Raw genomic sequence first — 27,886 nt, forward strand, 5'->3', positions numbered from 1 at the left:
TACATGTATGTATATATATATATATATATATATATATATATATATATATTTCTTGATCAATATCTAAATTATTTAAGATTTAAATCATTACAAAAAGAATAAAACATACATCATAATTACTTACTGAATAAATCAAATAAATAAAAGTAAATTCCTCGAATTAAAAAGAAAAAAAAACGAAAAAAAAAAAGAGAGAAAGAAAGAAAAAAAAATAATAAAAAAAGATGATAATCATTTGCCCCGTTATTTCTCGTGATCAGTTGTTGATTTCTTTTTCTTTTCTTCTTCTTTTCACGACTTTCGTCGATAATATATCGAAATAACCGATATTCTCAAACTTATAGTCGATATGCATATTAGCTCTTATATTATTTCCTCTCACTTCCTCTTCTTATATTGGCCATTTGACAAGCACACGAGAGAACGACGACCCGATGACGAGAGGGAGGACCAAACCTGTTATTATGCGAGCGCCAACATACTTGTTCTCTTCAGATTGGCATAACTGCTGTTGTATCGATAATTAGACGATCTTTGATACGATCTAGTACCAATCATAAAACTGATCGTTTAGATACACAAAGTGGAAAGATTCAAATAAAGATACCCACAATTATCCTACAATTAGCCTGCTTACGATTAAAAAACGATTTTTTTAATTAAACAAGAAAATTTTACCAAATTTCTTCTTAAAATTATTTTTTTTTTTTCGTCTTTTTAGTACTGAAATATCTCGTTCGATGATAAACGTAAAAGTAAAAAATAAAACAATGCAAATGTTTCGATTGAAATATTTTACATTATTTTACATTATTGATCATATAACGCGAATTCGTTTATTTATTTTCATGTTTGAAAATTTGATAATGAAAAAGAAATCTATTAGAAAAATATTAAACAAAGAAATGTCATTGTATAAAATTCATATAAATTATTATTATTTATTTATTCCTTCATTTTGTTGTGACAAAATGTAGATAAAATAATAAATATAATAACATAGATAACATCTCGCTACTTTTTCATTCGTGAAATCAAATATTTTATATTTTACATAAAATATTTTTCTAAATTACTAAATAATTATTTATTATAATTGTAATTATATTTTAATATATATATATATATTAAATTATTATATTATATAAATTAAAAATAAAAGTAATAATCCTATGTTCATCAAAATAATATCATGAAATATATCGAAGATACAAGAAAAGAAAATTTATTAAAAGAAATTTGCAAATAAACCTTAGTCAACTACAAGATACAATGTAAACAATTTTTTGTTTACCCATGACCTTTTCGAGTTACGAAAATCGATATAGTTTATTTTTATATAAATATCTATAATTCTTTTCTCTTGCATATTTATATAATAGCGATCATTTGCAATTGAAATCACTTCTTGTAAAAAATTGCTATTATGCATCGTTGAGTTGAAGGACCGGTTAAACCAGTTCGATTTAACCTACTTCAAAACATTAAGTAGATCAACGATTGTTTTTTTCAAATTGTGGTATAGAAACTACTCTAATATTCAAGATGCCAATTATCATGTAAACAGTACATAATAGCAATTTTTTACACGATATAATTTTCATCGCAAAATTGCTACAACTGTATAAGTATACAAAAAAAAAGAAGTACAGTTATCCATTAAAAAAAAAGAAAGAAAAGAAAAGAAAAAACTATGTCGACCTTCCTAATTCGAAAATGAATCGCTAATAAAATGTTTACATGCCACTTTTGTAAATGACTCAAGAACATGGACATTTGTCTTAATAAACTTTCTCTTAACTTTAAACTTCAAAAACCTGTATAGAGCGTATCTCAGGCAACTGAAACAGGTTGTATCTTTTAAATTAAAATTGAAAATAGAAAAAAAAATGTTATACGTCAAAGCTAAATGATATTCAAATAATTTTATGCACTTTTGTGCATTGATGCATCAGAGAAATACAAATGTACCTTTTTTTTTTTTTTTTTTTTTTTTTTTAATGGAAACCTATATTTTTTTATTGCACCAGTTGATGCAGTTTTTTATACTCTATATAAAAGTATTAACATACTTTTGTCCTAAACTTATACGTTAAGAAGTTATCAAAGCTAAAAGTTTATATACGTACACGTGTACATACATATACATATATATATATGTATATATACATTGTATATGGGGAGCCACGAAACTACGCCATGGGTCCGATTACGTCTGCACGTGTTAGAACCGTGAGACTTTAGAGACTTAAGCCAAAGTAAACACATTGTAAGTGAAATACATCAACAAAAACAAAAAGGAGAAGTGTAAGAACACGTGGCCATAAACAAAGAGATGCAAGATAGCCATATAAAACAAATATATACAAGTTAATTGAATTTTTTTCTTTTTTTTTAAAGACATACGTATATATGTCTAATTAAAATTATCAAGTGTTTCGTGAGAGCTTGTACAAGAGTTCTTTTTTTTTTCTAATTCAATTTTATTCCTTTCTTTATACTTATATCTGTTATATTTGAACATATTAAAATTTTAGGAAAGCGATTATAATACTTTGCATCCTTAGTAGTTTCGCTATATTAAAATTCCTATATAAACACAGACACAAACATATTACTTTCTATCACAAATATATATATATAATATATATACATACATGCATACATGCATACATGCATACATGCATACACATACACACACACATATATACATACATATACATATACATACATACATACATACATGTGTATGTTTATATATGTATGTATGTATGTATGTATGTATTAAACTCCAGCACGAATATTACGCAAATCGGAATGCAAGAATAAGTATTCAGGAAATTGATTTTCCTTTGGTCGATTATATTAATAAATCAAAAACGGGATAAAGTAATAACATAGATAAAAAAAAAGATTAGAAGAATGATCGATCGTCCGATTTAATTCCTTCTCGTGATTTTATTTGAAATTCAGATTACGTAACGGAAGAATCACTTTTCTTTCTCGCTTAATCTCTTAGAAATGAGCTTCGGTTTCATCGTCAGGTGGTTCTCCTCTGTAGGAATGCGAACAAGCTGGCTTGCGATGAGGATAAATTGTACACCATGAAGACGATGATCGTCTCTCTTCGACAAAGTGCAATGGAGTAGAGAAGAGATAGGAGAGGGAGAGGAGAAGGGGGTAGAATGCAAAAGAAAGGAGGAGAGGGAGGTAAAAGGAGTAGATAGAAAGACCGAGAGAAATTCGAGTCGAGCTATCGAAGTCCAACTAAGCGTGATGGAGACGCCTAATGACCCTGCTTGAATTACGCGCCAAGGGTGGAAACGAAAGGGAGTAGTTAGGTATATAAGGTTGGTCCTATAATAATAGTACAACCAAGATATAAAGGGCTAATGTTTCCTCAAAAAGTAAATCATAATCGTGGGACAAATGTTTTTTTTTTTTTTTTTTTTTTTTTTATATGGAAGCTATTGTTTTCAAAAATATTAAGATCCAGTTATTTATTAAAATAAATAAATTAATAAATGAACGAATGAACGAACGAACGAATGAATGAATAAATAAATAAATAAAACTCATGAGGCAAAATCGTCTTTTCGAAACGTTTGTTTTCGAAAAAGAAAATGAAATATATAAAGATATAAAGAAAATAAATAAATAAAATCGATCGAGTACGTAATAATCGAGATTTGTGTAGAAATGTTTTAATAAGAAATTGAAGATTATATTTCCAAAAATATAGGCATAACTTTGGAGATAAATTCAGTATGCTAAAATGCGAAAAAAAAACTTCGTATAAACGTATGATCGATATGACCTTGTTTCTGAATTATAACTATTTTTGTCTTTCAATAATCCGTATGACTCTGTTGTCAGACGATATAATAATAATTGCTGATAATTTGATCGAACCAGTTTTTTGGATTATTGCATTAATTGGCGAATCATATAGTTCATTTTTAAGAGAAAACTTACATGAACAATTAGAAGACGTATCGTTTGATATCATCAATTGTATATGGTTTATGTATGATGATGCACAATCACATTTTAGTCGACTAGCGAATTTTTAAATAAGAAATTTCTTAATAAATGAATTCGTCGTGATCAGCACGATCATCTGATTTAAATACATTGGATTGTTTTTGTGGAAGTATTTAATGTGCTTTACAATGCACCAATAAACGATGTTGAAGAACTGCGAAATCGTATTTACAAGAGTGTTGTCGATGAATTCAAACAACACCTGCTACTTTTGAACGAATGAGAAGATCTATAATACGATGTTTAGAAACCTGTATTCCAGCCAAGGATAATCACTTCGAATAGGTTTTATAAAAATTATTAAATAACAGGTTTCACATAAAAACAGCTATAATTCGTAAACAAGATCATATCTGGCATATATTCGTATGGAGTTATTTTTCTTATCTTAGCGTACTGAATCTATCCCCGAAAATATGTTTACATTTTCGGAAATACTCTGTATATATATTATTAAACGGAATCAAATTATATATTATTAGACAGAATGAAATTCGATTGATGTATTGAAAACAGGTATATGTATTAAAATCTTTTATTCAATATTTTCAATTGATTTCTTTTCTTTTCTTTAAAAGTAATCAACTCTATACTTATTGAATCATCGCGATCACTCGATCATTTTATATATTCTATAGAAAATATCGTTTTCAGGCGTGGAACGAAAGGTATTTCAAGTGGAGGAAAAATTAATGATCAATAGTAATTAATTAAGTCGAAGAAAAATTAATAATGTCGATTTGCAATATGATAAACAAAGAAATAATATTGAAAATGAATAAAGTCAAATAAATTAAGTAAAATTGATGGATGTCAATCAACCGAGAGATATATTTAAAATAATGAAGATAGGGTATGGTATTTGAATAGAAAAGAAACAAAAGGAATAAAAATGAATACTTATTGAAAATTAAAATGAATGAAGAGATAGATCATAAACATATTATTGTAGCAATAGTTGGTACGTGCGTGCGTGTGTATATATGTATATATGTATATATAAACATATATCAAGAACGAAGATGATAATGGAAACATAATGTATCCCCCTTTTGTATGAAATAATGAGAATCCAATTAAACTATGCTTCCAATTACAAGTACGATATACAAATAGAATTTAGATATCTTCTGAAATAGCATATATTATATATGTGACTATTGTAAATATTCGTTTCATTGAACAATTCGATAATATACATGAGATATTCAAACTAATTTGATATTCGAACTATAAAATTCCAAGCTAACGAGAACTCTATTGAATACAAGCCATTATTGAAAAATATGATATAAAGTTCAATGACCTTTTTGTTCTCTAATATTAGAAATAGAAATAAATTGAAAAATTTGATATAAAGTTCAATGATCTTTTCGGTCTTTAATATTAGAAATAAAAATAAATATTGTAGACACACATACAATTAATATATATATATATATGTATGTATGTATGTATGCATGTTATAATTATTAATTATTATATTATATTATATTATAATATTATTAATTTATATATATATATATAATTATATAAATATCTAATAATATAAAATATATTATATATATAATATATATTAAATAAATATACATATATTGCAAATATTCATTTGTTTATAAAAAATATATATTTTAAAAATAATCGACGAACAATGTTGAAATCACTCGAATAAAGCTTAACATTACTAAACAAAAACAAATGATGATTTATAACGGGCTGAAATAAACATTTGCCAAGTAAAATAATATAATTATGAAATGAGATAAGAAAACGTTTGAAAACTTATGATATTTCTTCCCCTCATTTCGTACTGCAAGAGGACCGATAAAATGAAGAAAATTAAATAGGAGGGGAAACACAGTTAGCACACAATTTTCTCGTGTTTGTTACCCATAGAAAAGCGGAGTGATTAGTATCCAACGTGAAAATAAATAGGCAGAAAGAAGTCTAAAGTAATGTAGTACGAAACGGGGAAGAAAATAAAGGAAAAGAAGAAGAAAAGGAAAAGGCAAAAAGAAAAGGAAAAAGAAAAGATACGAAAGAAAAAAAGAATACCTAGATATTTTTCTTTCTTGCACGGTGTAAGGGAAAGATAAAGAAGACAGAAAGAAAGAGAAAAAGAAATGAGAGACAGTTAGACAGACAGACAAACAGACAGAGAGAGTGTGCGAGTAAGAGAGAGAGAGAGAGAGAGAGAGAGAGAGAGAGAGAGAGAGAGAGAGAGTGTGTGTGTGTGTGAGTGAGAGAGAAAGAGAGAAAGAGAAAGGAGACGAAGAAGCTCCCTTTTTTGCATTAACTTTTCAGCAGCTCTCAGCGCGTGGGAGGCAAAGCGAAATTAAACGGTTTACGGCTACGAGCAGTCGTAAACTACAAAATCTACGAGCAAAGGGAGAGGAAAGGCCACCTTTCGGCTATTCGAAGCTCCACTTCCCAAGGAAAATTATCGCACAGACGTGCGATAAACTTTCGGACTACGGTAGAAAGTTTGAGCCACCTGTACTGCTCACGATTGAGAACCTTTTAAGTATTCTGAAATTCAAACAACCAAGGTGGATGATAAAAGACGAATATTATAGAAAATAGCCTCTATCCTTTTACTTTCATTTTATAATCAATTAATTATATAATTAATTAATTAATTAGGCAGTCTCTATCTTTTTACCTTCATTTTATAGACAATTAATTATTTCATTAATTAATTAATTGATTAGTATTTGAATAGATTAGTTTCTCTTTTATTGTTTTATTTATATTAATATTGTGTTTTAGTTCATAGATTATCTATTATATTATCTATTAAATCTATTATATTTTATTATTCTATGAAGATCGATTGAACAATTTGAACATTTGATGAAATAAAAGTTGGGAATTATTGACTCAAAATTAAAAAGAAAAGAAAAAATAGCGCCATTGTAAAGAGAATTAAAAGACCTTTCAATTAATATACCAGTTGATCCCTATTGCCATTTAAGATTTTGGAAGAGGGTTGTCAGCCTTCTTAGAAGGTTAGCAGAAAGTGTGTGAAATTTATGATAAGGACCTTTCCAAAACCCTCGGAAACAAAATTGACCTGTCTCGAGTTTAAAAATAATTTAAGAAATCACTAGATTTAATAATAATTCTAGTTTGGGCACTTTGCATTGGGATATTGTATATAGATACATATTATATATTACTAATAATAATGTTACTGTTTTACGAATTATTTGCTTTTTAAATTAATATACATTATGTATTTCCAAATGAGAATTATTTTAATTACACATTTGAATCGTACTTATGCGATGACGCCTTTTGTTTATTATTATTTATCAATAAGTATTGCATATAACAATAATAATAATAAATTATTTGTTTTATTATAATAATGATAATGATGATGATGATGATAATAATAATAATAATAATAATAATAATAATAATAATAAAATAACAATAAATTATTTATGATTATTTGTTTTTAAATTTTGACTATTAATTAGACACATATACGTATAATATATGTAATTCTTTTTATTATTATTATATATATTCATTTAAAAAAATATAAAATATTCTGTGTGTGTGTGTGTGTGTGTGTGTGTGTGTGTGTGTGTGTGTGTGTGTGTGTGTGTGTGTGTGTGTGTGTGTGTGTGTGTGTGTGTGTACAGAAATCTCTTTGTAATTTATTTTCCTATTTGGAGAAAAACAAAAGGGAAGAATGCTTCGTGTGTTCGAATGAATAGAACAGAAAACGAGATAAATTCTTGAATGACTACGAGCTGAGTGCGTGCAATCACGCGCGTGCCTCCTAGGATTCGATCGTCGGAATTTAATTATCGAACGCTTAAAAACCTATTATCACATCGTGTTAACCGAGGAATTTAAAAGCTCCGTACAAATCTACCCATGTCTCTTTTTTCTCTCTCGATACGATGAAAAGAGGACAACGCCATCGTCGTGTCTCTGTATTTCTATTGGTTCCACGAAGAGACGTGGAACGTAGACGTACGAGAAGATTGGACAATGCAATTTTGTCCTCAAGCGAATCGACGATATTATCGAAATCGAAATCGAAATCGTACACAGCCGATAGTATTTTTACTACTATCAGAAAATAGAAAAAAAGAAAAAAAGAGAAAAAAAGAATACAGCGAAAAACAAAACAGAAGAAGAAAAAACAATCTTTTTTTTTCTTTGAGAGCAACGACGTTGTCTCTTTCAAAAAAAAAAAAAAAAAAAAAAAAAATTCTCTGCAATATTTTCTTATCGCAAAATAAATAAACAAAAAGAGGGAGAGAGAGAGAGAGAGAGAGAGAGAGAGAGAGAGAGAGAGAGAGAGAAAGAGATAGAGAAATTCGACAAGATCCCTCTTAGCGAGTAAATAAAGAAAAAGTTTAATTTTCGTTGGGATATACGTCTAAAACGTACCGAAATTTTAATAATTTAAATTAGTACGAAACATTTTTCATCTGGCTTTCTCTTTTGCGTCGAGACCCGATCCATAAATAACGTTTGTCCAGCTGCTCGTGTACGAATAAACAGAGAATGCCCGCAGGAGAAGAGTCAATTAATTACGATGAAACTGGACGTCCCATCTCTACTTTTCATCAAACCGATACGAGCAACAGGGAGACACCCCCGCAATCATTTCATTTTTTAAGAATACCATGAGAAGAGTTATGGCTTTTCGTGTTTGAGCATACGATAAAAATTAACTCGCGAGAAATCGAATTCACGGAATTCTTCATTTTTCTATTTTTTAAAATCACCGTTTCTTTCTCTATCTCCTTTTTTCTTTCCTTTTTCTTTCTCTTTTCTCTTTCTCTTTTTAAGGCAAATTACTATCGTAACTCAGACCATGGCTACTTAATCATGGATTTTATTATGCTAGGCCACGCGCGTCTCAATATTACGAGCGCAGCGAAACGACAAAAAATGCCTCGATGAATTCCTTTGTGGCGCATTTTTATCAAAGGAATCTTAATAGTTACGCGAAATGAGCTCGTATATAAGCGAGTTACGTGACGTTTTGAAGCATCCTTTCTCTTTCTCGTTCTTTTTTTTTTCTTTTTCCTTTTCTCTTTCTTTTCTTTTCTTTTCTCCCTTTCATTTGGAGAATACGCGTTACATACATATTATGTAGATGCGTATACGCGTATATGCACGAACAGGGGTGAGAGAAAAGAATTTAAAAAAAAAAAAAAAAAAAAGAAAGAAAAGAAAGAAAAAAAATTAGCAGAACAAAAAAAAATTAAAAAAATTTTTAAACAAAGAGAGAGAGAGAGAGAGAGAGAGAGAGGGAGGGAGGGAGGGAGAAAGGGAAAGAGGAAAAGGAAACGACGAATTTAAAACCAAAATCTAAAAAAGAATAGAACCCGTAGTAATCCGCGTATACATTCGCAATTTGAAACAAAAGAGAAAAAGTTGGAGAATGCGTTTCGTTGTTTCTACAAAAATATCCCGGTTAAATTTATTGGAAAAGCTCTCTCTCTTTCTCTCTTATTCTCTCTCTCTCTCTCTCTCTCTCTCTCTCTCTCTCTCTCTCTCTCTCTCTCTCTCTCTCTCTCTCTCTCTCTCTCTCTCTCTCTCTCTCGCTCTCATTCTCATCGTTTCTCTTTTTCTAGTGCGGGAAAAGCGACACACGGAACGAACGAGCTATCGACGGGCGGCGAATCGAAAACGACACTCGAACGCATCCGGCCGATTTCCGCTCGCGACTAAATTTATTTGATGCTTTAATCCTCGTGCTTCTCTCCCTCCCCGCAATCGCTTCGAATACGTCGGTTGGGACGAATGCTTTTCGCGTTGCCCGTGCGAATAGACCAGAATTAGAAACTTTTTTTGTGTTCTTTTTTTTTTTTTTCGTTTTCTTCCTCCTTTTCTTTTTTACTCTTCCTTCCTTCTTTTTTCTGTTTTATCTCGATAAATCTAACGATAAGTTACTCTTCTCTTTATTTATTTATTCTTCTTTGATAAATTCAACGATAAGTTATTCTTCCTTTTTTCTTATTCTTATTTGATAAATCTGACGATAAGTTGTTATTCTTCTCTTTCTTTATTTATTCTTCTTTGATAAATTTAACGATAAGTTATTCTTCCTTTTTTCTTATTCTTATTTGATAAATCTGACGATAAGTTATTTTTCTCTTCTCTTTTTTTTTTTTTTTTTAATTAATAAATTTAACGATAAATTACTCTTTTTCTTTTCTTATTCTTATTTGATAAATCTAAAGATAAGTTACTCTTCTTTCTTCTTATTATTACTTGATAAATCTAACAGTAAGTTATTTTTCTCTTTTTTTTTTATTCTTATTTGATAAATCTGACGTTAAGTTATTTTTCTCCTTTTTTATTTTTATTTGATAAATTTAACGATAAGTTATTCTTCTTTTTTTTTTATTCTTATTTGATAAATTTGACGATAAATTATTTTTCTCTTTTTTTATTTTAATTTGATAAATTTAACGATAAATTATTCTTTTCTCTTTTCTTATTCTTATTTGATAAATCTAAAGATAAGTTACTCTTCTTTTCTCTTATTCTTACTTGATAAATCTAACAATAAATTATTTTTCCTTTTTTTTTTATTCTTATTTGATAAATCTAACGATAAGTTATTCTCCTCTTTCCTTATTCTTATTTGATAAATCTAACGATAAATCATTCTTCTTTATCAACCTTCTTATTTGATAAATCTAACGATAAATTACCACGTAAGTATCGTGAATACGTTATACAAACTAAAAATGATCGTCTTTTTATGCATATGAACGGAAATAAAAACTTTTTTAAAAAAATAATTTCTTTCCGTTTGCGTTACGTGCGCAACAGCGATTTTGAAAAGACTTACAAAATTAAAATGAAAGATTAAAAAAAAAAAACTTTTATTGTGAGAAAATCGTTGAAAATAGAAGAAGAAAAAAAGGAAAATAGGAAGGAAAATTGATTCTTCATGTTTCCGTACGAATAACATAAATCAATCGTACGAACATATCTTTTCTTTATGACGACCGTAAAAGTTGTCGTATTTCTCTCTCCACCCCCCCCCCTTCCCTTTTTCCTCTTCCCTATCCCAAGGAAACTACAATTTTAATGAGTTATTTGTACGAACGACATATTTATAAATAGAATGTTCAAACGAAAACAGTTCAAGACTTCTGAAGATTATTTTGGTACTCGTTAAACTGAAAAAAAAAAAAAAAAAAAGAATGAAATACGTACAAGGAAAGGTTAATCAACTTGAAAATTAAAATTTCAATGGAACTTTGTAAATATGCAGAAAATATTTTTAAGTCACGCGAGTAATTTCTTTATCGCCCGACAAATATTCATTTCGAAGTTCTAATCTTTTTTTCCAAGTAATAATTTCTTTATTTCAAATAAATAATTATTATTATTTTCTTCATGTAACAAATGTTCTTCAGGTATTTATTTATTTATTTATTTAATTATTCCTTTCTTTTGTTCCCTTTGTTTGTTTCTTTTCTTTTAAGTAGCTAGCTGTGTAGAATAAAAAAAAAAAAAAATTCGATAGCTATGGTAAATTTTATGGGCAATGGTGATCCAACATTTTTTTTTTTTTTTCTATACTAACATAACATCGTTGAGTTAAATAATAGTAAATGTTTTTTTAATTTATTTATTCCTTCATTTGTTTCTTTTGTTATTTTTTCTGTTCCTTTTGTCTAAATAGTTAGCTGTGTGGAACGAAAAAAAAAAAAAAATTTCGATTACTATGGTAAATTTTATGAACAGTTGATCGAACACTTCTTTTTTTATACTGACATAAAATCAATAAGCGACTACAACATATCATCTACGTTCTGATCTTTCTCTCTCTCCCCTCTGTCTAACATTTTTTCTGCATATACACGTATATACATATTTATACGGTGTACAGACAACCGTACGTTAAAAAATGTATTCGAGTGTAATTGAAGTACGATACAGTACATATTTTTCCTGCTATAATTCAAACGAAGAGATAAACACGCCGAAATTTGTCTCCGACTACCGTCTGTCAATACTACGATATGAGAGAATTAAAAAAGAAGGGAAGAGAAGGAGAGAGGTAAAGAGAGAGAGAGAGAGAAAAAGAAAGAGAAAGAAACAGAGATACAAGTACACGAAACATTTTTCATACTTTTCGTTTGATGCATCAACCATGTTATTCCATGTCTTTCTACATTGAAAGTTGCTACTCGTTTATACGAAACTACGAAACAAGATCATACCGCGATAAATTTAATCATGTATGTAGATTGAATAAGAGGATGAATAACGAAACAGAAGTAATATATCTCTGTCGGTCTCTCTCTCTCTCTCTCTCTCTCTCTCTCTCTCTCTCTCTCTCTCTCTCTCTCTCTCTCTCTCTTTCTCTCTCTCTCTCTCTCTCTCTCCTTCCTCTTTTTCTATAAAATTATCCTTCGATTTAAAATCTAGGATTATTCAACATTGTTAGAGATTTTTAGTGAGTATAAAGTACATAAATAATTAAAAATAAAAAAAAAAAATCATGAAAGCATAAATGTTATACAAAATAAGCTTTTCACAAATTTTTTATAAAATGCGTTGATAAAAAACTAACATACACAAGGATTTCGTGTAAATTTAATCATCTTATGTAGAAACTCTTAATAGCTATTGTGATTTACCAATACTAGATTAAAGATATACTTGTTTAAAGATCTAAAAATATCGTTGTTATATCGTCCTTATATCGTAAAAAGGAAAAAGGTTTCAAAATTAAGATTTTAAAGAATTTGTCGATAAATATAAATCGTTTTAAGATCATTACATTTTTATCTTTATAAGATGCATAATAAATCTATAAGATAAATATATTCGTTTTTTTTTTTTTTTTTATAAAATTTCTTAATAGCAGATAGCATTAACGTCGATTTGTTTTAATTCATAAACACTAAAAATTAATTTGAATGTAAGCACATTGCGTCGAACTCCTTTTTTTTTTTTTTTTTTTTTTGGAAAAAATATACATATTCACAAAATTCATTTTAATGAAAATATGAATTCATATTAATGAAAACATTCTTTAATAAAAAAAAAATTATTAATATACCACTCTAAAGAATGCCAAGTCACATTCGAAATAGGAATACAAAGATTCGAATATCGTTAAATCTCTGAAAACAAAAATTACGTATATAAAATTATCGCTTAAGAAGAAAAAAAAAAAAAAGAATTATCATTCTTATAAATTCTTTCTGGAATATTTTAAAACTTTCATGAAATATATTAATTTCTCCATATCTATTCACAAAATCAAAGTTATTCGATATTAAATATTCCTTTCAAATATATATCTATATTTCCTCCACCTCTATATTCCCTCTTCTTTCTTTTTTCACTGAAAGAAAACGTTCAAGTCGATCGAAGAAAATTTTAATTAACCGAATAGCCCGAAACAACCAGCTTAAAGGATGACGAGTTACAACGTCCTTTCGTATCACCAAAGTCGCAGGATGTTATTAAAATCGATTAAACGAACGACCTAAGCTTATTTTCTTTTTTTTTTTTTTTTTTTTGTTAATCTTCTTTTTCTCTCTCTCTCTTTTTTTTATACGAATATTTCCTCCTATCTTTTCGTTTCGTTTCGTAAGCTCTACTCAGCTTACGATCGATAGAGCATCGTATAAATTTTTCATCGTAAGCTTGACAATGGATTAACAATTTCTTTTGTTTTTCTTTTCCTTTATTTCTCTTTTATTATTTCTTTTCTAAAGTAATAGAAAACCAAAGACTCCATTTAGACTAGTCGTCTCTTGAATATTTCATATACGGGATCGTAGATATACGTAAAGTTATGAAAGTTTTTGCTTGGTATCTAAGACGAAAAAGTTAACGTTTGATATTGCTTCTTCTTCGTCGACAAAAAATTGCTATTATTCCAAGGACACCGTTCTATTTTACTTTTCTTTTTTTTTTCTTTCTTTCTTTTCTCTTTTTTTTTTTTTCTTATCAGGAAGTTCCCTCTCTCGTCGACGGTAGTTAACAGGCAATTCGCGCCGAACCTGTTTTACAATACGATGGAGAAACACCTGACGGTTACGAAGTTACTGAATTTCTTTCTTCTTCTTCTTCTTCTTCTTACTTCCAGACTTAGATAGAGAAAAAGCGAGAGAGAAAGAGAAAGATAGACAGAGAGAGAGAGAGAGAGAGAGAGAGAGAGAGAGAGAAAGAGAAAGAGAGAGAGAGAAAGAGTAGGCAAACTTTTCACCGGTGAATGATGCATGGATATTATTAAGCGGTTGAAACTTTCAAGCAACGGCAAAGTTTAAGCAGGATTGGACGTCCCCGCCCATCTCGTCGACCTTTGTTTTTTCTCCCTTTTTAATTCCTTATTATTATTTTTTTTTTATTATTATTATTATTACTAAAACCGTCTCTCTACTACTAACACGTCTCTCCCGATGTATGATGGAAATATTCTATGGGGTGGTTCTCGAAAAAAAAAAAAAAAAGAAAGAGAAGAAAGAAAAGGTATCAACGACGACAAATTTCAATGAGAAACGTTTCGAACCATTCGCAAATTAATACGTATTCGACTCGACATTTTTATTCTCCCTGTTTCCGAACAATTAAATCCGAGTGGAGGGGAGAAAAGAGAGAGAGAGAGAGAGAGAGAAAGAAAGAGAGAGAAAGGAAAAAAAATTTGGCAACGAGCCAACGACAGAGTAAGAGTAATTCAATTTTTCTTTTGCCTTTCGAAAGCCACGAAATTTTGTGCTATTGACACGAGAGGACCAGGTTTCAGGTAATATCAAAAAGAGTAGAGATAGAGTTTGGCCAAACGTAAACCGACAAATTTGCAATTCTATGGACGTGTCTTTCCGTTGACGATATTACAAATTTATCCGATTATTCGACTTTCGATTTTTTTTTTTTTTTTTTCTTAACTTAACTCATATGCACTACACCTATGAAACATCTCTAATTATACCGTTCTTTTTCAATCGAACCGATAAATACTACTTAAATTTCAAGAAACACTATCATATAGTTCGAGATATTTCCTAGACCCGTTCTGTACTTTCTGTTATCTTTTTATACAGATTTTATTTGAAATTAACAATTTAAAATAATTCGTCGAAACGCGTTCGATAGTAGAACTGTAAGTAAAATCGAAATTTATAAATTCCTAACATTGAAGTAATCTGACAATTTTTCATTATTTTTATTTCATCGTCAATATCATTTGTTTGTTTATTGTTAAGAAATATCAAAACTAAACCACGCGAAATCAAAATATTATCGAAAGTAGCGACGTTGAATATCATCTAGAAAACATTCGTGTAGACAAACGATAAACACGTCTCTATTTCAAAATGTCATTCGCTAATAATAATAATAATAATAAAAAAAAAAAAGAAATAATTTTTAAACAACTATAGTTAACATTTTTCTCAAAAATATTTTATAAAAGTTTATCCGAATTGAATTTCTATGAATATTAAAAAATTCTATAACGTTCGTAAAGTAAAGTGAACGTAATTATTTTCCAATCGAAATATTGGCATTTTTATTAAAATTTGAATGTTTCCATTAAAATCTTCTTTTTTTTTGTCTTTTTTCTTAAAAATACAAATGGAATACGGAACCAGATGGAAAAACGTGATCAGCCTTGCAAGAACGAAAGATTCGAAAGATCAATTTCTCGGAACGATAACGTTACTACTCCTTCGCAAATATTCCGTGAAAATTGCAGATTGAACGTTCAAGAAGAAGATTCGTCTAGAATGCATCGTAAAACTTTAGATTACAGCGACCTTTAAAGGGCACTTTTCTTATCTACATTCTCTCTCTCTCTCTCTCTCTCTATCTCTCTCTCTCTCTTATTAACGGAGAGAAAGTAATGGATTGGATTAACGTCCGATAAAATCTAACGAATAAATCTCACCAACAGCAAATAAAGCGTTCCTCTGGTATCTCCCTCTATTCGGCTGCAATTTTAAATCTCTTCGATATCTGCAACGAAAAACAGAAAACAAATTAAAAATGAACGTTAATAATAATCGATATAAAAATAATACGATTACGATTAAAAAAAAAAGAAACTTTCTTTTTGTAATTTAAATTACTTTTTTTCTCCTCATATAATTTTTTTTCTTTTCTTTTTTTTTTCTCTTTTTTTTTTTTTTTACGATCAATAAATACATATATGTAAATAACGAGTAAAAATTTGAACGTAAAAAAAATTCACGTTGAAAGTTTATTTGAGCAAAAAGATCGAGAAATAAACGAATAAATCCATCAATTTCTTCTTTTTTTATTTGCAGGAATAAAAACATTATTGCACGTTAACGTTTAAACACGTTGTAGATGGCAATAAATTGAACGCTTCTAGCGATATCGTTGAAAATTTGTAATTGGTTAATTCTAACAGGTTTAACACAGGAAGTCATTAAGTATATGACGAATTGATTTCGCGCATTACAACACGTGAGGAGAAACTGATTGCCTCAAGGGTAGTAACTCGGTAATACACTACACACACCACATACACAAACATCACGCAAATATCATCACATACAGACACACATACATGCACATATATACATACATACATACCTATATATATATATATATATATATATATATATATATATATATATATATATATATATATATACACACACACACATACAAATTGTGTGTGTGTGTGTGTGTGTGTGTGTGTGTGTGTGTGTGTGTGTGTGTGTGTGTGTGTGTAGACACAGATAGATAGATATTCGTGTATATAATTTGTGTGTGTATATATATATACATACATATACATATTCATGTTATAATTGTATGTGTATATATATACACACATATACATATTAGTGTTATAATTGTATGTATATATATATATACATATATACATATTCGTGTTATAATTGTATGTATATATATATATATATACACATACACACACACACACATACACACACACGAATCTAACGTAGGCGATCGGAAAGGCACTTTGGGTAATTGGATACCAGTAAATCTCATTAGGTATATAAGCTCTCAATGTGCATAGTGGCGATCGACTATTACTCTACTAACATGCTTCTACGTTTAATAGGGTACAAGCAAAAGCGGTAACCTTAAAAGATATATTAAAAAACGATGTTTGCCATCGATGAAGATTCTCCCTCTCTTCCAGCTTAGAAATTCAATACTAACGATAGACTATGTTTTATTTCATATCGTATATATCACGGGAAAAAGATACTTAATATATACTTACTACGATTACTAAGGCTCGCTACTAAACATAAGATGATCTCTTTGAAAATGATCAGTTTTAATACTGTGTAAGAAGAAGAACCTTTGCAAATTCTAAGACCATATCATTAGGAATCAATTATTGGCTCTTCAAATTTTCTCAGGCGGATTAAATTAAGGAATAGACCTTCTTAAGTGGCCATTCACTTCTTAAAAGTAGAAAGAGAAGAGAGAATAATAATAAGATTAAGAAGAAGAAAGAAAGAAAGAAAGAAAGAAAGAGATTGGAATTAATTCGAAACAACGAATAAGCATTGAATCGTTTTATCGAAGATTCAAAAAAAAAAATTATTGAATCGTTTTATCGAAGATTCGAAAAGCATTGAATGGATTAATAGAAAATTCAAAAAGCATTGAATCGATTTATTGAACATTCAAAAAGCATTGAATTGACCGATCGATGATTCAAAAAGCGTCGAATTGACTTTTTGCAATATGTTTTTTAAGCGAATGCTTTGACTGCTCTCGCGAAGCAAATAATAGCTGTAATGACTCATTTTCTATCAATAATGCGTCTGTAGCTATATTTATATACCTACATACATATACACATCATAGATCCATACATACATAAACATGTATATACATACATACATACATACATACATACATACATACATACATGCACACACACACACACATGTATGCGTATATATAAATATATATATATATGCATATATGTATGTATTTATATGTATATATACGTATATTATATATATATAGTAATATGTACATATCATTGAAGTGTAACTCTGCAGAGCACGTAATAAAATATGGGCGTATCGAGTTGCGAACAAGTCGACTGTAAACGGCCGAGTAAACACTGAATATACGGAACAAGTTAAAAGTAAATCGAGAATAGTGGGGAATGAATGAATTGTAATAGCTCTCTTTCTCTCTCTCCCCCCCCTCTCTCTCTCTCTCTCTCTCTCGCTTTCTACGCAGCGGTAATTTTACTACCCTCCGTTTTCCAAACAAGTATCAACGTTTACAATCTTCTAAACACGAAAAATACATGGAGAAGTCGAACTTCAGAAATTATAAAAAAAAAAAAACTCAAAGTTTGCATTTAATTTTAACACTTTTACATTACGAAAGTCTGCGCCCGATTTTTAACAAAATAATCTATTTCGTTCATACAGAACTTTAAAATTAAATATTTGTCTATACAAGTTTCAATTTATAAACTAATAAAAGAGAACCACACGCATATATATATATATATATATATATATATAAACATATACATACACACGACGACGTGTCCCGTATTTATTAAGCTCGCAAACGCGTTTCGATGTTCGATTAATCAGGCACGTAGACCAAGATGGTGTGTGTACACCAACGATCAAGCTCGAATAACTTCGTCGAAGGGTACGGAAACGACTAGAGACCGGGTATAAGGAAGCATCAAGCATCATGGGATCGTTGCGAGGAGATGAAGAAAATTCCTCGAACGATTCGATAAACGGAATTTGCTGAGTAAGTTCTACCCACGTCTGGAATAAATTAGGTCGCCTTCAATCCTGTACTAAACCCACCCTCCTATCTCTCTCTCTCTTTCTCTGATCTCTTTAAACCTTAACCCTTTACCGGAAATCCTACCATAGAATTTCCTAGGTTTCTCTGTCTTTTTATTTTGCAGATTACATATGCTCTTCCTTCGATATGAAAGAGATAAAAAGAGAGAAAAAGAAAGAGCGAGAGAGAGAGAGAAAAGAAATTATATACATATAATTATATAAAGAAAGAGAGAGAAATTATATTGCATGCGTGTGGGTTTATGTATAATAAATATTTTCACATATATATATATATATATATATATATATATATATATAGTGTGTGTTTGTAATAAATACTGTTATATAGTACAAAAAAAAAGAATTTTACAAATTTACAAACAAAACAATTTGTGTAATTAATAGTTAATATTATATATAGATTTTATATATAATTTATTAGTTAATATACAGTATTTATAGTTAATATATGTAATATTATTAATAATTTATTAGTTAATATTATATATAGTGTTCTATTAATCTGAAGAAATTATAAAAATTGTGAATATATATATATATATATATATATATATATATATATATATATATATAGTATGTGTGTAAATGTTGTATAATAAATACTTTCAAATAGTGCAAAAACAAAATTTCACAAATTTACAAACAAAACAATTTACGTAATTAATAATTAATATTGAACGTATTGTTTTATTTCTCTGAAAAAAATTGGAATATCTCTCGAAAGAGATAGAAAAAATTTTTTACGAATTTGTTCGATACAAAGAGAGACGTCACATATGGTGCATTTTTACTTTTCTTTTTTGCGAGTCGACAGGTACGGCGAGGTAGAAATTACAAAGTCAAATTCATTTTTTTTTCTTTTTTTTTATTGGAACCATATACATATTTTGTTCCATTTTTTTTAGAAATATTCATAATACGATGAATATTTCTTAAGACAAGTTAAACTGCGTATCGTATGAGCTAATTTATTATTGTAAAATATTATAAATTATGCTATAAAATCGTGAGTCTGTATCGCTAATTTTCTGTTTATTTCGTTCGCATGCTTTAAAAACAAAAATAAAAATTGTTCAAAAAAAAAAAGAATTAATAACTTCTTTTTTCACATATATGAACATATCATTTGGTACTTGACAAACATTAAGGGACAACAAGCCCTCATAATTCCTAGAACCTAAAAATTTTATAACATTTTATAATAACTAATAACATCGTTGAATTCGTCTCAACAAATGGCATAGTATTACGGAAAAAAAATATGATTCTATTAAAAAAAAAAAAAAACAAGAATTTGCCTTTGAAATTTTCTCCACTATTCGATCTACCAAAAAAAAAAAAAAAGAAAAAGAAACAAAGAAAGAAAAATTGGCACCATATGCGATGTCACCTTTCGTACCAAACAAATTTGTAAAAAAAAAAAAAATTTTCTGATAGGTTCAATCCCTCAGCAGAGATATTCCGATTTTTCGAAATAAACGGGACATCCTCTGTATACGTTCGTGTGTGCGTATGTACAATAACCGATATAACATAATTATTTGAAAAATAAATAGTTTCAAAAAAGAATAAACTTAACGATTAAAATTATATTGACATCATTCTTCAGAATGATACATACTTAAATTCTTAAAGATAGAATAGTATTTATACACTTATGCATGGATCATTATCACCGATATAATAATAAAACTTTTTGAAATTTTCCAAATTCATATGATCAATTTATGTGTCAATAAAAGTCCTAAAAAATAAACTCGTCAAATCTCTCTCTCTCTCTCTCTCTCTCTCCCCCCACTCCTCACCCCTTTCTCTCTCTCTCTCTCTTTCTCGAAAAAGAGAGTTTCTCGATCGTTCCTCGCCGTCAAAGGAAAAAAAAGAGAGAGAGAGAGAGAGAAAAAGAAAAAAAAAGAAGGAGGATAAAAGCGCTTCTCTCAGGCGACACGATCGTGTTTCGTTGAAAATGTAACGTCGACGAGAGCCTCGTAAAATTCCTGTCACCGTATCGCGCGTCAAACGCAGTCGAACGCGTACGAAACCAAGGGCCGCCGGCGGTCGATTAATCTCTCCGCGAGCGGAAAGCCGTAGGGAGAAAAAAAGAGAAAGGGAGAAAAAAGAGAGAGAGAGAGAGGAAGAAGAACGGAGACAGAAAAAAAGAAGAGAAATATGACAGAGAGAGAGAGAGAGAGAGAGAGAGAGAGAGAGAGAGAGAGAGAGAGAGAGAGAGAGAGAGAGAGAGAGAGAGAGAGAGAGAGAGAGAGAGAGAGAGAGAGAGAGAGAGAGAGAGAGAGAGAGAGAGAGAGAGAGAGAGAGAGAGAGAGAGAGAGGAAGGGAAAAAACAGATATAAAAAAGAAATTCGATTAAATGTCGATATGGCAATCGAGAGGGTAGATACATACATGCATACACATAGATATATACATACATATGTACATATTATATAATATATATATATATATATATATATATATATATATATATATATTTTCATAATCGTCGTGAGACTGGATCGTCGTCGTCCCTATGCTCGTAAATTAAATCCGTAAAAAAGTTTCAAAGAAAAAGTGGAAAGAAGGGTTTGAACGAGGAAGAAAGAAATAAAGAAAAAAGAAAGAAAAAGAAAGAAAGTAAGAAGTGAGAAAGTAGTTTCGATCGTGTCTCTTTTATTTTTATGAATTAAAAGAGGACCTATGATATAGAAAGAAGACGAGACGGATAGAAAGAAAGAAAGAAAGAAAGAAAGAAAGAAAGAAAAAAAGACAGAAAAAGAGAGAAAACGACTGAAAGAACACGCGACAACGACGACACGACGACGACGAAGACGACGATGACGACGACGACGACGACGAACTGTTGGAAGCGGTATATAATTTGCAGGAAATTAGTTCCTTTCAGTAGGTGTGTGTATAGGCTCTTTCTCTTTCTCTCTATCTTTCTATGTATCTGTGTATAAGAAAGAGAAAGAGAGGGATGATTTCAAACGCCTGAAGCACCTCGCCCCTTAACCCACATTCTTACATCACTGTCAAGTTTTCGCATGATTGTACTTGCGTACCTGATTGCAGCACGGCGTCTTGTGTACAAGTTGCATTTGAATGAGATTGGAGAAGATGAGAAAGAAAGATAGAAATAGAGAGAGAGAGAGAGAGAGAGAGAGAGAGAGAGAGAGAGAGAGAGAGAGAGAGAGAGAGAGAGAGAGAGAGAGAGGACATTGTACTTTAACAGGTAATTAGAAAATCATCCCGCGTTTCGCATCTGTGCGAGCCTCGAGAAATACAAAGTCGTCGTTCGCGATTCCTTCGAGACGATAATGGTTAGCCAGAGAGGACCACGATGCAGTTTCCTACGCGTATGTGTGTATGAAGCTATTTCCATATTAGAAATCGTCGAGTAGAACCGACGACGACAACGTCAACAACGACTACGTCAACAACGACGAGCAAAGTTACGCCGATTAAATGCAAATGCTTTTTCTCTCCGCCGGGAATGCTTTAAATCCTTAATGAGACGTACCGCAATTGTGATTCGTTTCTCTTTTTTATAAAAAGATATATGTGATATATATATATATATATATATATATATATATATATATATAAAGGAAAAAATTTTATAGAAATATCGATTACGATTCTGTCCTTTATTATTCCTTTAATGTCCACTGTCCGACATTTTGGTGAACTTCGTTACGAAATTATACAAAAGAGTGTGTTTATATATATATATATATACACACACACACACACACACACACACACATACACACGTATGGGCGAGTCGCGCGTAATATCGACCAATTTAACGTTCGGTTAAAATAAAAGACGTCGTTTCAATATGGGACAAATAAAAAAAAGAAAAAAGATAAAGAAAAGGTGACAAGGAAAGTTACACGTAAAAAATGAAAAAATGAGAAGAGAGGGATGGAGAGGAAGGGAGAGAGGGGGAGAGAGAGAGAGAGAGAGAGAGAGAGATAAAGAGAAAGAGAGTACGTTGGGGATGTAACGCGACATATCATTATCATAAATAAAAGTCGAGGAAGTTAATTCTACCATTCGGTCGAATTCCTCCGAGGACGATAATTTATGCTGACTTGACCGCGGGCACTCGCGTGAGCTTTTCTTTTTACTTTTTGCTTCGCAATAGAAAGAAAGAGAAACAGAAAAAATAAGGGAAAGGGAGTGGAGGGGGGAGAGAGAGGGGGAGAGAGAGAGAGAGAGAGAGAGAGACATACCGTGGTGTGTACGATATATCGACCGGTTAGAAATAGCCTTACAGGTCACACGCAAGATTTTACATAAACCAGTATCGACCCGATACCGAAAGAGATTATATATACACATGCATACACATCATATATATATATATATATATATATATATATATATATATATTGTGATATTCATCATCGTAAAGAACGGTGTCACACGATCGACCGCCACTTCCATGAAGACACAAACTTTTCTTTCTTTCCATAGAACATGACCCGATAAGTATTTTTCTTTCTCCCCTTTTTCTCTCTCTTTTTATTTCATTGATAAGACGCCAAGTATAACTTTCTATAAAAACGAAAAAGAAAACAATTCTTTAAAGAAGTCACTAGGTAGTAAGAGAGTAATCCCAAAAAGAAAAAGAAAAAAAGAAAACTTGATGTCTCAAAGGTCTCGCAAAGATTTCTCCATACGAATTTTCTGATGAAAAATAGAGACTATTGTTGGGCTTATGATAAAGGGAGAGAAGGAGAGAAAGAGAAAATAAGAGAGAGAAAGAGAGAAGAAGAGAGAGAGAAAGAGAGAAAGAGAGAGAGAAGAAAGAGGAGGGAAAGAGAAAGAAAGAGAAACGATAAGAGGATATGCACAATAGGTGTTAGATTACGATAAATCTCCGTAAAACAATGAGATGATAACAGGCTCCAGATTGTAGCGCGAGAAACAAGAGAATTCAGATATCGAGTTACCACAAATGCACGTTGCATGTCGCATGGTACGTGCCTGTGTGTATGCGTATCGTGTACGTACGGGACTATGTATGAGTGCCTGCGTATGAATATACGTACGTGTGCTCAGTGATATGTGTATGAGGATACGTTTATAAGTTACGTATATGTAGAATAAATGTATACGCATGAATGTTGATGTGTATGAATCCATGTGTAATAACTACATATGTTGAATCATGTTTAAATATTGTGTGTTTAAAGAATCGTGTTTCAGAAAGATGCTGTACTGGACCGAAGATCTCTCTCTCTCTCTCTCTCTCTCTTTCTCTTTCTCTTTCTCTCTCTCTCGCTCTTTATTTTCCACACTAATATCTTCACATTGTAGAAAGTCGGTAAATACAGGTATTGACTTCCTTAAATTAATCTTAAAAAATTTATCACACGAATCTACCTTGATCGATTGTATAATAGATTGAAAGCATCGGAGATGTAATATTCGAACAATACATTAAATATAGATCCGCGATAAGAGTAAAGTACTCTCTCTTAGAACGAGAGCTTTCCTATGAAAGCTTAGAAAGCCTTCTCTTTCTCTCTCTTACAACGACATCGTCCACGTAGGCCAAGCTTTCGTGGAATTTCATAAACTTTTGTCGTCTGGAAAGTTGGAAGGCTGGACGTGAATAGAGATCGCGTTCTTACTCTTACTCTCTCTCTCTCTCTCTCTCTCTCTCTCTCTCTCTCTCTCTCTCTCTCGTTCACTCTCTCTTTCTCTCTTATGTTCTCCTCGTGAACATTCGCGGTCTGAGCTCGAGATAGCAAGACACGTTTCGCATTTACGAAACCTGTGAATACCGTCGAATATTACAATCCAAAGCCATCTTTTCACGTCGTACGCGCGATAGAGCTCGAAAAAGTGCGAGGCAACATACTAGTACAGTTTGCTATTTCCTTCTCCTTCTCTCTCTCTCTCTCTCTCTCTCTCTCTCTCTCTCTCTCTCTCGCTCTCGCTCTGTTACTCCTGCTCTCTTAAATTCGAATCCGTCTGAGAAACGGATGGAAGAAATACTTAAATACTTAAGTACATATGTAAATACGTATGAATGCATATTATACGACTACATGGAGATTGATTATAAATTTAAAAACCATTTAAATATCTCGTTTGTTAGGAGCAATAGACAAAAACCAAATTATTAAGAATAATTATCTTACGTATCAAATATTGTAAAAAAGTATGTGTATAAAAAAGAATATATTATTTATAAAAATTATAAAAAAAACTTAAGCACTTACGTACATATGTAAATACGTACGAATGTATATATATGACTACATAGAGATTGATTATAAATTTAAAAACCATTTAAATATCTCATTTGTTAGGACCAATAGACAAAAACCAAATTATTAAGTATAATTATCTTACGTATCAAATATTGAAGAAAAATATTTGTATAAAATAAAATATATTATTTATAAAAATTTATTACAGATATTTGATGCGTTATATATTTTATGACTACGATATAAAATGACCGAGATTTATGTTTCGATAAAAACCGGAAGTTTCATGATTTTTAATTTCCCTTATGGAACATTTTTTATGTACTTTTTTTAATTAATTGAATATTTCGATCATTTAAAAAAAAAAAAATTATTAAACATCTATGAAATGGGATGAAATTAATTTCTAACAAGTTAATAAGTAAATAATAATAAATAAATAATTAATAATTTTTGTAATTAATCAACGAAATATTAGCATTATATATAGTTATGTGATTAACAATACATACTTTCAAATTTAAACAATTTTAATTATACTTAAGTTTTTCATTGAAAGCAAACAATTTTTTAATTAATTTATGATAAAAATAATAATACCTTATTTAATTCAATATATAAAGTACCGGGTATTTTGTTGTATATACAATCAATCTCTTATAATCATACTACTTTGTACATTTTAATAACATTTGAGATGTTATTTGTTTAACAACGTTTATAATTTTCGTTTTGTACTTTTTACAAATTTCAGTTTCACTAACATCAGAATTATTATTTCTATCTACACAACTTTAATTATTATCTTCAGGCCTATACTTATTCAATAATTATTTAAAGATAATTTATTCAAATATATAATTAATTAAAAAAAAAAAAAATATAGGACGTGCCATAAGAAAAACTAAAGATCATTCAGCTTCTACTTTAACCGAAAGTTGGATGTTTCTTATTTTATATTCCTAAAACATTTGAAGCATGAAATCAAAATTTTTGTTCATAAATTTTCTTTTCCTATTGTTTTCAACAAAGAAGATATTCAACTAATTCTTAACTTAGAATCAATCTTTATAAAAGAATAAGTACCCTTTACTCGTTAATCGACTTGCCCTTGAAATATATATATTACGTCAATATGTTTCGAGTTCTTTTGAAAATACGTTTACTAGTCGCGTATAAAGAAAGAAAGAGAAAGATAGTGAAAAGAGAGAGAAAACAAAAGAGAAAAAGAGAGAGAGAAACAAAGAGAGTGAATGAGCGAGCGAGCGAGAGAGAGAGAGAGAGAGAGAGAGAGAGAGAGAGAGAGAGAGAGAGAGAGAGAGAGAGAGAGAGAGACGTATAAAGAGTTTAATCCTCTTTGGTACAAACAAAGGACACAGTGAGAGAGTTGGAGCTTTCGTTGCGTTCCACGAACTCTGTTCGAATGTAAATATTTCAATACAGGCTTGGTTTCCAGGTATGTCCTCGAACTAATTCGCTATGCATGATGTTGCACCGGATTGGTCAATGAGTAATATTGGAATTTTTAGTATTATTTATATTATTTATATTATATACATTTATATATATCTTATATATAATATCTTTTATATATATTACATATATATATATATATTATTTATATTTAAATATAAGATACTGACAATATCGATATTACTCATTCACCAAACTAATATATACGTAGTATTAATTAATCATGTATTTTGTTTGAATTGTACAAATAAAAACGACGATCTTGCGTAGAAATCATTTGTAAAAAAAAAATAACGAACAATATCCGATGTGTACGTATTTATACAATCGCAATAGAAATTATTTAAAAATGTATCATTTCTCATTCATGACTAGAGAATTAATTGTTATAATATATTTTTACTTTTTCCCGGAAGAGTTGAAATTACAATTCGTTGAAATTATCTCTTAAAAGTATACAGTGCGTATATATGTCTATGTATGAGAGAGAGAAAGAGAAACGACCGAAAGAATTTCGATCGCTAACCCAACAAACGTTCCCAGGATCCAGCGTGGTAGTTTTTGTCGTGTTTTCGAGTTTCTGAAGGGCTACATAGACGATCCTCGCACGAGATTACGTTTCTTGCGAACATGCCTTAATTGCCTAAAGAAAGAGAAAGAGAAGGAAAGAGAGAGAGAGAGAGAGAGAGAGAGAGAGAGAGAGAGAGAGAGAAAGAGAGATTGCTTAAGCAGTACATAGATTTGTGCGTGTGTGTGTGTGTGTGTGTGTGTTATGTGCACGTATATAAATATATGCAAGGACATAGTAGAATTCTAAATGTGCGAAACGCTCGAGGAATTTTTGACCGAAGTGAGACTCTGTTTCGCCTTGGGACTCGAATTATACGTACTTCGTCGATAAGTTATCGTTCACTTATCGGAATAATTTAACGTTACTCCGCTAGCTAAATCATTGAGCCCAGATAAAAGAATCTCCATTCTTCGATTTTATATAAATAATCGATAATATCATCGATTTAATAGCAGAACGATTAAATAATGTTCAATTAACAATGAGAAAAATAAATTATAAATAAATCAATTTTAAATTGCGCTTGTCGAATGTAATGAAACATTTAACCAGATTTCTTTTTTGTTTGGGATGTAAAAATATTACGGATGAAAATTATTATTTTTTTTTTTTTTTTTTTTTTTTTTTAAATAAGTTATTATAAAATAGTGTAGGTTCTTCTTTAAAAAAGAAAACTAAGTTTACTTCGAAACGATCTCGAAACTTTTTATTAAATAAGAAACTATGTTTCCTCCTTGAAGTCAAATAATTCTTGT

The 27,886-nt window shown here is 30.1% G+C and overlaps 1 protein-coding gene across 4 annotated transcripts in view; it reads right to left on the reverse strand.

Moving 5' to 3' along the window:
* LOC122630802 (protein tincar) overlaps positions 1 to 27,886 on the reverse strand; it is a 233,899-nt gene that overhangs the window by 165,538 nt on the left and 40,475 nt on the right. For all 4 annotated transcript variants that reach the window (XM_043815737.1, XM_043815735.1, XM_043815736.1 and 1 more), the window contains exon 2: positions 15,947 to 16,014. The gene's annotated coding sequence lies outside the window, so the exon portion shown is untranslated. The remainder of the gene's footprint in view (positions 1 to 15,946; positions 16,015 to 27,886) is intronic.

This window comes from Vespula pensylvanica, chromosome 7 (assembly GCF_014466175.1).
Source record: "Vespula pensylvanica isolate Volc-1 chromosome 7, ASM1446617v1, whole genome shotgun sequence".
Lineage (NCBI taxonomy): Eukaryota > Metazoa > Arthropoda > Insecta > Hymenoptera > Vespidae > Vespula > Vespula pensylvanica.